Here is a 13,594-nt window from a genome sequence, read left to right on the forward strand (position 1 = left end):
AGAGAAAAGAAGGTTGGTAAGAAAGCCCACCCTGGCTTCCCTATGCTCCTAGGTCCTTTTCTATCTTGAAATTGTATTTGACCCTCTTTGAAACGGGTGTACAATGGTGATACCTGTTTCCCTGCCCCCCTTGCCCTCTCTCCTCAACTATTAAGAGGGTTCTTCTCAAGTACTTTTAGTAGCTAAGAAACAAAAAATAGAACGAAATCTTCTGCCAACCCAGAAAATGTCTCCACAAAGGTAGAAGAAAAACAGTTTTATTACTGAATAACCATTGCACCAGAATGTGATGTACACCACGGACAATCTGCTAAGAGATTCCAAAGACAGAAAGAAATCTAACCCTTTTGTATAGCCAAGCAGATATAACTCACTACATACAAGTTCTCAAGGTCTACATAGCTAGTCCTCAAATAAGAGGACTTGAGATCACCAGGTCTCACATATAGTTCATCTTAAATTTACCTGGTAACTGGGGTGACCATATGTATTAGTTCACTGGTGTTTTGGACTGAATGTGTTGCTCCCACACCTCAAACTCATATATTGAAGCCCTAAACCCTGTGTGACTGTATTGAGAGATGTGGCCTTTTAGGAAATAACTAAGGTTAAATGAGGTCCTATAAGATTAGTGTCCTTATAAGAAGACACTAGAACTCACCTGTGCTCTCTCTCCTCTTCTTCTCTTCTCCACTCCTCCTCCTCCCCCCCTCCTCCTTTTTCTCCTTCCCCCCCTCTCCTCCTCCTTTCTCTCCCCACCCCAGTTCTCCTGCTTTCCCCCTCCCTCCCTCTCTCAATCCCAATGCACTGAGGAAAGGTCATGTGAGGATATAGGAGAAGGTGGCCATCTACAAGCCAGGAAGGCAGTCCTCGCCAGAAGCTGAATTTCCCGGCACCTTGATTGTGGACTTCTAGCCTCCAGAACTATAAGGAAATAAATTTCTGTTCTTTAAGCCACCCAGTATTGGTATTTTGTTAGAGCAGCTTGAGTAGACTAATACAATTGGCATTATCCAAGAGAAAAATCAATGTCTTGTAGCTGCAGGATGGGAGCTAGTTTTGCACCTCGGAGCCAGGTGCCCACTGAAGTTAGGCTTCTAACCTCCCATGGAAACCAGGAGATTGGGATGCGATCTTGCTGGATGTTTTCATTCCAAAGAAATGTTTCTCAGGGGCCTGAAAACTATATTCCTGGGTCATAAAGCTGGCAAGAAGATTTTTTAAATATTTATGTGACTCCTGCATTCGAAAGTGATTGTGGGCTCCGTGTGCCCTGGTCATTGATAGTGCAGGAAGAGCAATTGTTGAAAGCATGTCCCCATGTTTGGAGGGTCCACTGTTGTCTCTTCCAAACCCTGGAGCTTTCCCACAGCTCTGTCTCACCACCTTCTGATGTCTCCTGGCCCCTGATGTCTGGTTTATTGAGTGCCTGGCTCAGAGCTGGTTTCTGTGCGGCCTTAACAAAGGAGAATGATAGTGGGTCCTGCCTCAGGCAATGCATGGGTTGGTTGTGGAGCCATAGCTGTGGCCTTCTGCCTGTACTTCTGTTTCAACAGCTCGGTGTTCTTTTCTGTGCCTGTGTTTGAAGTGAGTACAGGCTGCCTGTGTCAGGTAATGCAGGCAAAGAAAAGTTGTAAGGTTTCCTTCATATTCAGAGGATCCACCCTTGTCCCTATCTAATGGGACAGCCTTAGGTGAGTGGCAGTGACTGAGCATGAAGTAGACTGAGGTTCAAGGGAAGCAGGCTGTCAGTGCATTCATATCCTAAGACTTGGATTCCCCAAGTGACTTTCTGTTGATGACCACGATGATTTCCAGACATATAAGTAGTGCCAAGTGGCCAATCACATGCAGACTTCTTGTCCCCTGCAGAAAAAAAAAAAAAAAAAATTACATGCTTTCAAAGAAACAGAGAAAGAACTTACAAGTTTTCTAAAGCAAACACTTTAGGAAACGGGAAGAGGGTGTGTCTCATCCCTTATGTCAACAAGGAGAATTAAGGCTCTTATTTTTAATTTTTACATTTTTTTTTTTTAATGTATCTTTATTGATTTCAGAGAGAGGAAAGGAGACGGAGAGAGAGAGATAGAAACATCAATGATGAGAGAGTCATTGATCGGCTGCAGCCCGCAACCCGGGCATGTGCCCGGACTGGGAATCGAACCCTGATCTCCTGGATCCTAGGTCGACGCTCAACCGCTGAGCCACGCCCGGCCGGGCAACATGTTCTTATATATAGTATCTGTCTCTAAAAATATGTTGGGTCCTGCAAACTCGCTAAGCCCCCTAATTAGTCTAGTGGCTCTTGTGTAGAAACCATCAGATTTTCTCTGTAGCTGATCATATCTGCAAATAAAGGCAGGTTTTCTTTCTTTCCAGGCTTTTATTGCATGATTTCTCTCCTCATTATTGGTTGGATTTTTCTGCTCCTGGTACTTTTTCATTTATGCCAGACATTATGATTTTCCCCTAAGTGCTGGTTATCTTTATAGTGCTAGACATACAGTTTGGGGCAAAAGTAGCTTTACAGTTGTGAGTATGTGAAACACAGAGTTTATTCTTGTATTATTATTCTTTATTATTGTATTATTTTCCATATGAACCACTGTAAACCTACTTTTGCCCCACCCTGTATTTTTTGAGCTTTGTTCTGGATGCTGTTAAGTGGCTTGGAAATAGTTGGATCCTTCAGGGTCTGGCTCTGAAGATTTGCTGCGTGGGCCCTTTCAGTATAGGAGTCATTTTTTTCCCACACCACTGAGGCAAGACCCTTCCGAGCACCTTACCCAATGCCTCCCAAATTGTGAGGTTTACCATCCTGGCTGGAGGGGACAGCCACTAGTCTCTGTCCTGCTTGAGCGCTGGGCATTAGTACCTTTCATCTGTTCAGGCGGTTCTTCCCCAAGCCTCACGAAGTTTCCTCATACACTTGTGCTGATCAGTGGTCTGTGGAATACCCCAATGGGACTCCTGTGGATACACAGGGTCCTCACCCTCCGCCACTCTCTTCCCTCTGGTCCTCTAACCCGCAAACTCTGGGTGCTGAGAATTTCAGTTCCATCTCCTAAACTCGGAGTGTCCATTGGCCTCTACCAGGAAACTCCCTCACCAAACAGTCAGCGGGGCAAATGCAGGTCAGACCTCTTGTTTCCCATCTCCCTGGGATCACTGTCCTTCATTGCTTGATACCCGTTTTCTTTACAGCCTGTGTTTCATATAATGTCTCTGGTTTGGGGGGATTCTTTGAATTGGCAGGGTAAATGCACTCCCTGTTACTCCACAAGTGTGAACAGAGCCTGCCATTGAAGAACTTGAGAATTCTGATGTGAGCTGGAGGGAGGGAGATGCTCTTGATCGGGATAATGGTGGTGGTGGTCATGATGAAGACAATGGAGAATCTCACCTGGCTACATGCAGCAGCTGTAGTGGCTACAGGGAGGGTCTCCTTCTTCCTTCCCTCCCTTTCTTCCTTCTTTCTTTCTGTTTCTCGTCCTTCACTTCCATTCCCCTCTCTTTCTTTTTTCCTTCACCCAGTCCCTCTCTCTTTCTCTTCCTCTCTTTCGTGCTTCTTTCTCCTTTTTTCTTTCTTGACTCTCATATTTTAGAGATTAATTATCGATGAGCAGGGAGATTAAAGATGGCGGCGGACTGAGTGGAAGCTACACTGACACTCTCCCGCAACCAACCTGGAATTACAACGAAAATATAGAAAAACTATACTGAATAATCAACTGCAACTGAAGACAAGCTGGAGAGCACCCTCATAACTAAGGAGGAAAAGTGGAGACCACACAGAGACTGGTAAGAAGTGTGGAGGCGAGAGAGGGCTGGATGGGCTCCCACAGGCAGCAGCTGAAGGTTCGGAGGGAGATCTCAGCTGTGGTGGGTTCCCACTGAGGACTCTGGGGCCTAAACGCCCAGCTGGGCTTCCAGGCCAAGAGCACCAGAACTGAGAAAGGTGCCCAAATAACATCTGGCTGTGAAAAGCAGCAGGGTTTCTTTTGGACAGGGAGAGGTGGCTGGAAATGCAGGCACCCTCTTAAAGAGCCAATGCACCAAGTTTTGTGTGCAGCCACTCACCTTGGGCTCCAGCAAAGGGAGGGCAGAGTGGACTGGAGCTGTGTGAGGAGAATGTAAGGTTGTGGGCTCTGGAGATAGAGATCAGAAGGCACCTGTCTGGATCCCTGTGCCAAGTCATTCCCCCATACTGCAAAGGACATCTTTCTCAGGCAGACATTTTGCTGCTTTTGCCTGGAGGGGAAATCAATTGCCCCACCCTGCTGGAAAACCTTGCGCCCCATCCTCTGGAGTTTCTACAACCTGAGGCTCATTAAGAGAATCAGATTAATCAGCCTGTAGGCAGAGGCAGACCTCATAGTGCTTTGAGTCTTTGCCTGATCTGCTTCTGGACCCGGGCCTTGGAAAAGCAGGCTGTGGTGTACACCATGGTCCTGTCCAACTGCACTCAGCCCCAGCAGAGTAGACCCCAAGCTGAGGGTGGTTGATAGCTCCAAACAGTGGACTCAGGGCCAGTCACAAACTGCGTCTGACATTGGCTTGCACCAGAGACCCTCCAAAAATACTGAGAGTCCCAGCAGATCTACCTAATACATAGAAACAAACCCAGCCCGGCCGGGCATGGCTCAGCAGTTGAGCATCGACCTAGGATCCAAGAGATCGGGGTTCGATTCCCGGTTAGGGCACAAGCCGGGGTTGCGGGATAGGCAGCCAATCAATGGCTCTCTCATCACTGATGTTTCTATCTCTCTCTCTCTCTCCCCCTCCTTTCCTCTCTCTGAAATAAATAAAGGTATGTTTAAAAAAAAGAAGAAAAGAAAAGAAAGAAAAGAAAAGAAAAGAAAAGAAAAGGAAAAGAAAAGAAAAGAAACAAACCCAAATAGGCAGCCAAAATGGGGAGACAGAAAAACAAGCCTCAAATGAAAGAATAAGAGAAGTCTCCAGAAAAAGAGCTAAACGAAATAAAGATAACCAATCTATCAGATATAGAGTTCAGAATACTGATTGTAAAGATGCTCAAGAGTATGAAAAAAGATGTGGAAACTCTCAAGGAAATTAAGAATGACATAGCAGAAATAAAGAATACGTTGAAAGAAAAAACAGCAGATTACAGGAAGCTGAGGATCCGATCAGCGAATTAGAAGACACTGTAGAGAAAAATCACTCAATCAGAGTTCCAAAAAGAAAAAACAATTGAAAAACAGGGGGACTGTCAAAGGGAGCTGTGGAACAATATGAAATGGAACAATATTCGCATCATAGGAATGCTGGAGGAGGTCGAAAGTAAGCAAGGGTTAGAGAACCTGTTTGAAGAACTAATGGCAGAAGACTTCCCTAACCTGGTGAAGGAAAAAGTCACACAAGTTCAGGAGACACAGAGAGTCCCAAGCAAGAAGAATCCAAAGAGGCCCACACCCAGACACATCATAATTAAAATGCCAAAAATTCAAGACAAAGAGAGAATCTTAAAGGCAGCAAGAGAAAAGCAATCTGTTACCTACATAGGCGCTCCGGTAAGGCTGTCAGCTGACTTCTCATCAGAAACTCTACAGGCCAGAAGGGAATGGCATGAAGTGTTCAAGGTAATGCAAAACAAGGATCTGAAACCAAGACTACTCTATCCAGCAAGGCTATCACTGAAGATAGATGGTGAACTAAAGAGCTTCCTAGTCAAAAAAAAAAAAAAAAAGGAAAAAAAAAGGCTAAAGGAGTATGTCACCACCAAACCAGCATTGCAAGAAATCTTAAAGGAACTGTTGTAATTAGAAGTAGAAATAGAAGCATTGCAAGAAATTTTAAAGGGACTGCTATAATAATAAGAAGACATAGAGAGAGAAACATAGGCATAAAGAATTAAAATGGCAATAAATAAGGACTTATCAATAATAACCTTAAGGACTTTAAGGGAGAGATCAACAGAAATACAGTCATAGTTGGAGACCTTAACACCCCACTGACTTCACTGGATAGATCGTCCAGACAAAAGTAAATACAGAAACAGTGACTCTAAATGGCACACTAGGTCAGATGTATTTAATTGACATTTACAGGACATTTCACCCCAAAGCTGCAGAATATACATTCTACTCAAGTGTACATGGGTCATTCTCAAAGATAGACCACATGTTAGGACACAAAACAAGTCTCTACAAGTTCAAGAACACTGAAATCATACCAGGCATCTCAGATCACAATGGCATGAAATTAGAAATCAACTACAGTAAAAACACTCAAAAACATTCAAACACATGGAGGCTAAATAACATGTTATTAAACAATGAATGGGTTACCAATAAGATCAAGAAAGACATAAAAATCTTCCTGGAAGCAAATCAAAATGAACACACAACAACCCAAAATCTATGGGACACAGCAAAAGAAGTCCATAGCACTACAGGCCTACCTCAAAAAGCTAGAAAAATTTTTTAGTAAACTATCTAATTCTACAACTTAAAGAACTAGAAAGCTCCCCTGTGAAGCTGTCTGGATCAGGGCTTTTGTTTGCTGGGAGTTTTTTTATTGCTGCTTTTATTTCATCAGTTGTTATTAGCCTATTCAGGTTTTCTGATTCTTCCTGATTCAGTTTCACATGATCTCACTCATATGCGGAATCTAATAAACAACATAGACTGAGGGACAAAATAGATTCAGAGACATAGACGCATGGAACAGACTGAGGAATCTCAGAGGGAAGGTGGGGGTGGGGGAGCAGGTGGGGGTGGGGGAGCCTGTGGGGGTGGGGGGAGTGGGTGGGGAGAGATTAATCAAAGAACCTACATGCTTATATGCATAACCCATGGACACAGACAATAGTTTGGTCAAGGCTTTGGGGGGGGGGATGTGGGTTGGAGGGTATCAATGGGGGGAAAAGGGGGGGATATCTGTAATACTTTCAACAATAAAGATAATTTTTTTTAAAGTAAAAAAAACCGGTATTGATGAACAGAAGAGAATTCAGCCTTTTCACAACACTATCCACTCTGCTTCTGCTTCTCACTCTCCTATTATGGTTCTATTACATTTTGTTCATTTCTGAAAATTTGGATATTTATTGATTAAAATAGTGTAATGCATGGATGTTCTGGGTGACATTGCCAAGAAAGCAGAAATGAGGAACTCCAAGGCTCCATTCCTCCACAAGAGCAACTATTGAGCTGGCAAAAACTGTCAGAATCAGCATTTACAGAAGTCTAGAATGTAGTCAGAAATGTATGACTAAGGAAAAGCTGGCTGAAAAACAGAGGTGCTGATTTGTGGTGGAGAGCGCTGTGCCATTCTAAATCACCTACCTAGAGGTTCTGGTCAAGATGGCGGCATAGGTGAACTCGGTACTCACTGGCTCCCACAACCACATCAAAATTACGACTAAACTACAGAACAAGCAGCATTCAGTACCACCTAAAATCTGGCTGAATGGAAGTCCTACAACTAGGGAATTAAAGAAGAAGCCACATCAAGACTGGTAGGAGGGGCAGAGACTTGGGGAGGAGTAACAAACCAGCTGGTCCCACACCCACGTGTGGTGGTTTAAAATCAGGAGGGATATATTGGCTGTGACAGTTTCCCCTGAGAAGCGAGGGGTCCCAGCTCCCCACTAGGCCCCTCAGCCTAGGGTTCCTGTGCCGGGAAGAGAAGTCCCCATACCTTGGGGCTGTAAACACCAACGGGGATTGTGACTGACAGAGAGGCTACTGGAGCCCTAGGCAGTTCCTCTTATAGGGCCAGTGCACAGACTTACTCGGACTCACTTCCTCTGAGCTCCAGCCCTGGGGCAGCAGCTTGAAAGGATCCTATGGCATTCAGGGAGCAACTAACTTGTCTGGAATCAGGGCAAGAACTGGAGGGGCAGCTTTCTCCCAGGCAGAAGTGCTTGGCAGAGGCCATTGTTCTTTTGCTGAGCCCTGCCCCCACACAGCCCGCAGGCAGGTGTCATATCTGAATCTCCATCAACCTGGCTCACACTTTTTGCCCCACCCTGGTGATTTCCCAGAGACCCTGCCCCTCCCTTCTTGCAGGCTCATCCAAGCCATTTCCAGTGGCTTTTCCATACAACTGTCCTCTCTTGCCTCATGCTTTGGACTTTCCTAAAACCTCTCAAACAAGCAGCAGCTGGCTTCAGTGTGCCCCGTACCTCCAATAAGTGGCCCCAGGACTGGCACTAGTGGCAGACCACCTTGGTTCACAGCTTGGCCTCTCCTGGGCACCTCCAAGCCCAACACAAGTAGCAGCCATCTGCAGATCACTCTGTAGCTCGTTCCGGGTGGTCCCAGGCAGGGCACAGGCAGTGTCTGACTTTGGACCTCCCGTGAGGTCCCAGAGCCAGTGTACCTGGTGGTCAGCTTCAGACCACGCCTCATTACAACCCTACCACCTCCACAAGCGGCACACTCAAGGGACAGACTTGCTGCGCCCCAAAGCCCCACTGAAGCAAGTCCTGCTCCATAGGGTCAGCTCCTGCACAGCAGCTCTTCTACCGTTGCAGCCAATCCTCGCAACCGATTGACCTGGGGGTCAATTCCTCCCAGTGACGCCAACATCAATCAAGGCTCAACTCTAATAGGACAGTGCACACAGCTCATGCAGGGGCGCACCTGGAGTGCCCAGCTCAGGCGGCTGGGGAGGATGATCCACTGGGCCCTGCAGGACACCTACTACACCAGGCCACTCTGTGAAGTCCGGGAGATATAGCAGATCCACCTGATACATAGAAACAAGCACAGGGAAGCAGCCAAAATGTGGAGACAAAGAAACATGTTACAAATGAAAGAACAGGAGAAATCTCCAGAAAAAGAACTAAGTGAAGTGGAAGCAAGAAAACTACCAGATACAGAGTTCAAGTTCAAAACAATGGTTATAAGGATGCTCAAGGAACTTACTGAGAACTTCAAGGAACTTAGTGAGAACGTCAAGAAACTTAGTGAGAATGTCAAGAAACTTAGTGAGAACATCAACAACATAGAAAAGGACCAGTCAGAAATGAAGGAAATGCTACCTGGAATGAAGAATAATTTACAGGGAATCAACAGCAGAGTAGAGGACTCCAAGAATCAAATCAACGATTTGGAATGTAAGGAAGCAAGAAACACCCAATCAGAAGAGGAAAAAGAAAAACGAATACAAAAAAATGAAGATAGTGTAAGGAGCCTCTGGGACAAATTCAAGCATGCCAACATTCACATCATGAGGATGCTGTGAGGCAAAGAGAAGGACTAAAAAATTGATAGCCTTTTGAAAAAATAATGACAGAAAATGTCCCTTACCTGGTGAAAGAAATAGACGTACAAGTCCAGGAAGCATAGAGAGTCCCAAACAAGATGAACCCAAAGAGGCCCACACCAGGATACATCATAGTTAAAATGCAAAAGGTTAAAGACAGAGAGAATCTTAAAAGCAGCACGAGAAAAGCAGTTTGTTACCTACAAGAGAGCGCCCATACCGCTGTCAGCTGATTTCTCAACAGAAACTTTGCAGGCCAGAAGGGAACGGCAAGAAATACTCAAAGTGATGAAAAGCAAGAACCTACAACCAAGATTACTCTACCCAGCAAAGCTATCATTTAGAACTGAGGGTCAGATAAAGAGCTTCCCAGACAACAAAAAGGTAAAGGAAATTCATCACCACCAAAACAGTATTACATGAAATGTTAAAAGGTCTTCTTTAAGAAGAGAAACCGGGGGGTGGGGGGGAAAGATAAAAAATATGAACAATAAAATGGCAATAAATGCATTCTATCAACAGTTAAATCTAAAAATCAAAATAACTGAACAAGGAATCTAATGAACAAAATAAACTGATCAATAAAGTAGAACCAGAGGCATGGAAACATGGAACAGACTGACGAATCTCAGAGGGAAGGTGGGGGTGGGTGGGTGGCTGGGGAGAGATTAACCAAAGAATTTATACGCATAATCCATGAACACAGACAATAGCATGGTGAAGGCCTGGGGTGGGGAGTAGGTGTGGGGTGGGAGGGCTCAGTGGGGAGGAAAGGGGACATCTGTAATATTTTCAACATTAAAGATAAATTTTTAAAAATGTTATATTTTAAAAACAAACAACAACAAAAACAAACAACAAAACAAAATAAATGAACAAGCAGAACAGAAACAGACTCATAGATACAGAGAACATTTTGATGGTAGCCAGATGGGTGAAAAGGGCAAAGGGATTTAGAAGTACAAGTTAGTAGTTATAGTGCAGTCACAGGGGTGTAAGGTACAGCATAGGGAATATAGTCAATAATATTCTAATAACTATATATGGTGTCAGATGGGCATGAGGTTTTTCATGATGATCACTTAATAAGTTTTATAATGTCTAATCACTGGGGTGTACACCTGAAACTAATATAATATTGTAAATCAGCTGTAATTGAGAAATTAAAAAATGATTTTAAAAGACAACAGAAAAGGAAAAGTAAGTAAATAAATTGCCTACCTAACATGGTTCAATATCCAAATCAGCAGCGGGCTGGAGACGGCAGCCAGCACACCTGGCACAGGTTACTAGTGCCATCATATTCACTGCTCCTTCTGCCCTCGACGGGAGGCGATTATACAGGGTGTACACAACAGGGATTGGAATCTGTGTGGACATCTTTAAATTCTACCCACCAGAGGAAAGGATTGGGGAAAGGCCATGTCTGTGAATTACAATCCCCGCCTTTTATGCTTTTGTATCATGCAATGTTTTGACTTAGAGCACTTGTCAGCTTTTAAATGAAGAACCAATGAGTATTAAGAGTGTGTTTGTATATACACATCCATGTGAGGAAGTTGGGACAGTAAGGAGCCTTTGAATGGTGTCAGGGAGGGAATCAGGGAAGACTGATAGGTTCCAGGGCGGGGCTATACTGTGTACCAGCATTCTCTACTCATCCTGGCTCAGCCTCCCCTGTCCTGAACAAATTCTGATTTTCTCCTGGGCACTCTAGACTGGACCTGCTCTCTGTTTCTCCTGCCCTGCTCATGTGGTGTCAGGCACGCAGGACAGCAAGAGGTTACCTTTGGGAGCAATTTACTTAATGTAATCAAGCATCACCTGCTCAGAAGAAAAGCTTGCACTTCATGGAGAGTGTCTGAAATAAGAACTGTTGTTTTCATTTAAATCGCTTCTAATCTTTTTGTTAATCTCTTCCCTTGCTGCCCTGAGACACACTGCCGCTCGATCAGACTCTCGGGTCTGGGTGGTTGCACAGGGATGTCTGAAGGGTGTCCTAGACTCTAAGATAATAAAATCACGTCAATCCCGGCCTCCTCTTTGCACCAGAGAGGTGACACCCATTCTTTCCATTTTGGGAGTGAAGCTTTTCGTTCGTCTCTCTAGAGTCCCTCGGCAAATTTCCTAAATAAAAACTGAAATCTGAATGCATCCTCTGGCATTTCCCTCTGGCCCATGGCCTCACTGTCCACCCAGTGCAGGTTGGGGTGCTGGAAGAAGAATCAGAAGCAGCCTGCCACGTACACAGTGGCTCTGAGCATGGGCTCTCTAGCCAGGCTGCAAGGATTCAGTCGAAGCCCCTTTACTTGAGAGCTAGGTGACCTTTGACCAATAACCTACCAGCTCTGGACCTAGGCTTTTGGGTCTGGGGACTGGAGACGGTAAGAATACCTCCCTGGCAGGGTTGTCTTGAGAAGTAATTCAAGTGAATGTAACTAAAGTGCTTGGAATAAGGACCCATACAAAGCCAGTGTCGGGTAAAGATTAGCAACCAAATTTTGTTGTTTTGCTGTTGCAGCCATCGCTATTCGTTCCAGTGACTATGTCTGCATAAGAAATCACCCCAAAACGTGACTTAAAACAGCCACATGCTGTGCACACAGATCAAAGACTCTGTGGGTCAGGACATGGGGTAGAGGGTAGTGGAGGTGTGTTGTCTCTGCTCTACGATGTCTGGAGCCTCTGCTGGGAAGACTGAGCAGGTGTGAGCCAGAATCCTCTGAGGGCTCACTCACTCGTATGTCTCCTGTTGTTCTGGGATGACTGGAAAGCTGGGGCTCTGTGGACCAGAGCACCTCCACGCGGCCTCTCCATGCAGCGTGGCTTCTTCACAGCATAGCTGCCTCAGGGTGGCCCATCTTCTTACAGGCAGCTCAGGGTTCCCAGAGCACATAGTCCAGGGAACAATCCAGAAGCGGTGCTACCTTCCATGACTCGGCCCTGGTGCAATTAGTCATAAGCCAGCCTACGTTCAAGGGTCGGGGACACAGAACCCCTGCCTTTCCAGGGGAGACTGCAAAGGCCTTCCTGTAGCAGAGCACTTGGGATAGGCTACCCTCACGTCCATCACTTGGAAGACACTCAGCCACACTGTTGTGATTATTGTCATATGCACATGTTGAGATATGGTGGTGAATCCATTCTCTTCACTCGAACTAGGAATGTTCTTTGTGAAGTCAACAGCTAAGTCTATGGCCTGAGCAGTGTTCACATGCCATGCTTCACGCAGGAGTTTGAAGGGGCACCCATCTCTCTCCCCACTTGGCTCACAAGCCCACTGAGTGTGCCATGAAGTCACAACCCGTGCATATACTGCCACCTAGTGACAATACCCTCCAATTGCAGACTTTGCACAGGAACCTCTTTTATTCCACCCAACAAATCATCCTTACACAAGCAGAAGGTGAGAATGCCATCACTTCTTGATGACACTCTTCATCAAGCCACACACTCAGAAAATGCGAGGTGGTTTTTGTGATTAGCAATTACTTACTGTGTCCAGTTGGGGAAAGCTGAGAAATTCCCATTCACATTGCAGGAGAGGGAAGCAGAGAACCCAGCTGTCACCAGTGGGCAACTGGGACCAAGTGTTCTCTGAAGGCAAACTCTGGGATTTGGGTAGAGGCTGCCGTGAAACCATTTTTAAAGGTGACCCCTGGGTAGACAGGCACTTCTGATGGTCTCTAGACCCAAAAGGCACCTTCTGGCCTCTCCCCGACCTTGCTGGTGGGGTCCCTTGGTGCATGTAGCCAGTGTTGAGATGCCAAGGAAACCCAACTCTCCAACTCAGAAAAGCATTCTGAAAGTTTAAAATTACAGTGGTAGTTGGATTCCCAACTCACCCTGTCTCTGTCATGAACACAAGAGGACCAATTTCCTCCCAGTTGTCATGGGGATACCTGAGATTTTTTTTGGAAGACTTGGAGAACCACAGATCCCTCCAAAATGTCACCTAGCTGAGAGTTCTGTAAGCCTTGCTCCCAACATTCCGAAGAAATGAGTTTTTTCTGCTTGGATCTCTCTCTCTTCTCTGTCTCTCTCTCTCTTCTCTGTCTCTGTCTCCTTACCCCATTCCCTACCTCACCTACTGTATCCTTCCCTCAGACAGGCCATCCTGGAATCACCCGACCTAAATTAGCTGGAAGAACAACTATGCAAGAATAAACCCAGATGGGATTTATAATTTGGTGAAGATGACATTTCAACTCAGGGGGGCAATATGGGTTATTCAATAAATGGTGTTGGGACATCTGACTAAAACTTTGGAGAGAAAACAAAGTTAGATCCCAATGCCCTTTATCACTGAAATAAATGTCCGGTAGATTAAAATGTTAAAGAACTAAAGGATCTTGTGAGT

The 13,594-nt window shown here is 45.2% G+C and overlaps 1 non-coding gene across 1 annotated transcript; it reads left to right on the forward strand.

Annotated features, from left to right (window-relative positions):
• Positions 1-1,237: 1,237 nt before the first annotated feature.
• LOC148090547 (small nucleolar RNA SNORA71) lies at positions 1,238-1,371 on the forward strand. The gene has a single exon (XR_015713756.1). It is a non-coding gene; the product is annotated as a small nucleolar RNA SNORA71 (small nucleolar RNA).
• The last annotated feature ends 12,223 nt before the right edge of the window (positions 1,372-13,594 follow it).

Source organism: Miniopterus natalensis, chromosome X (genome assembly GCF_054644295.1).
Source record: "Miniopterus natalensis isolate mMinNat1 chromosome X, mMinNat1.hap1, whole genome shotgun sequence".
NCBI lineage: Eukaryota > Metazoa > Chordata > Mammalia > Chiroptera > Miniopteridae > Miniopterus > Miniopterus natalensis.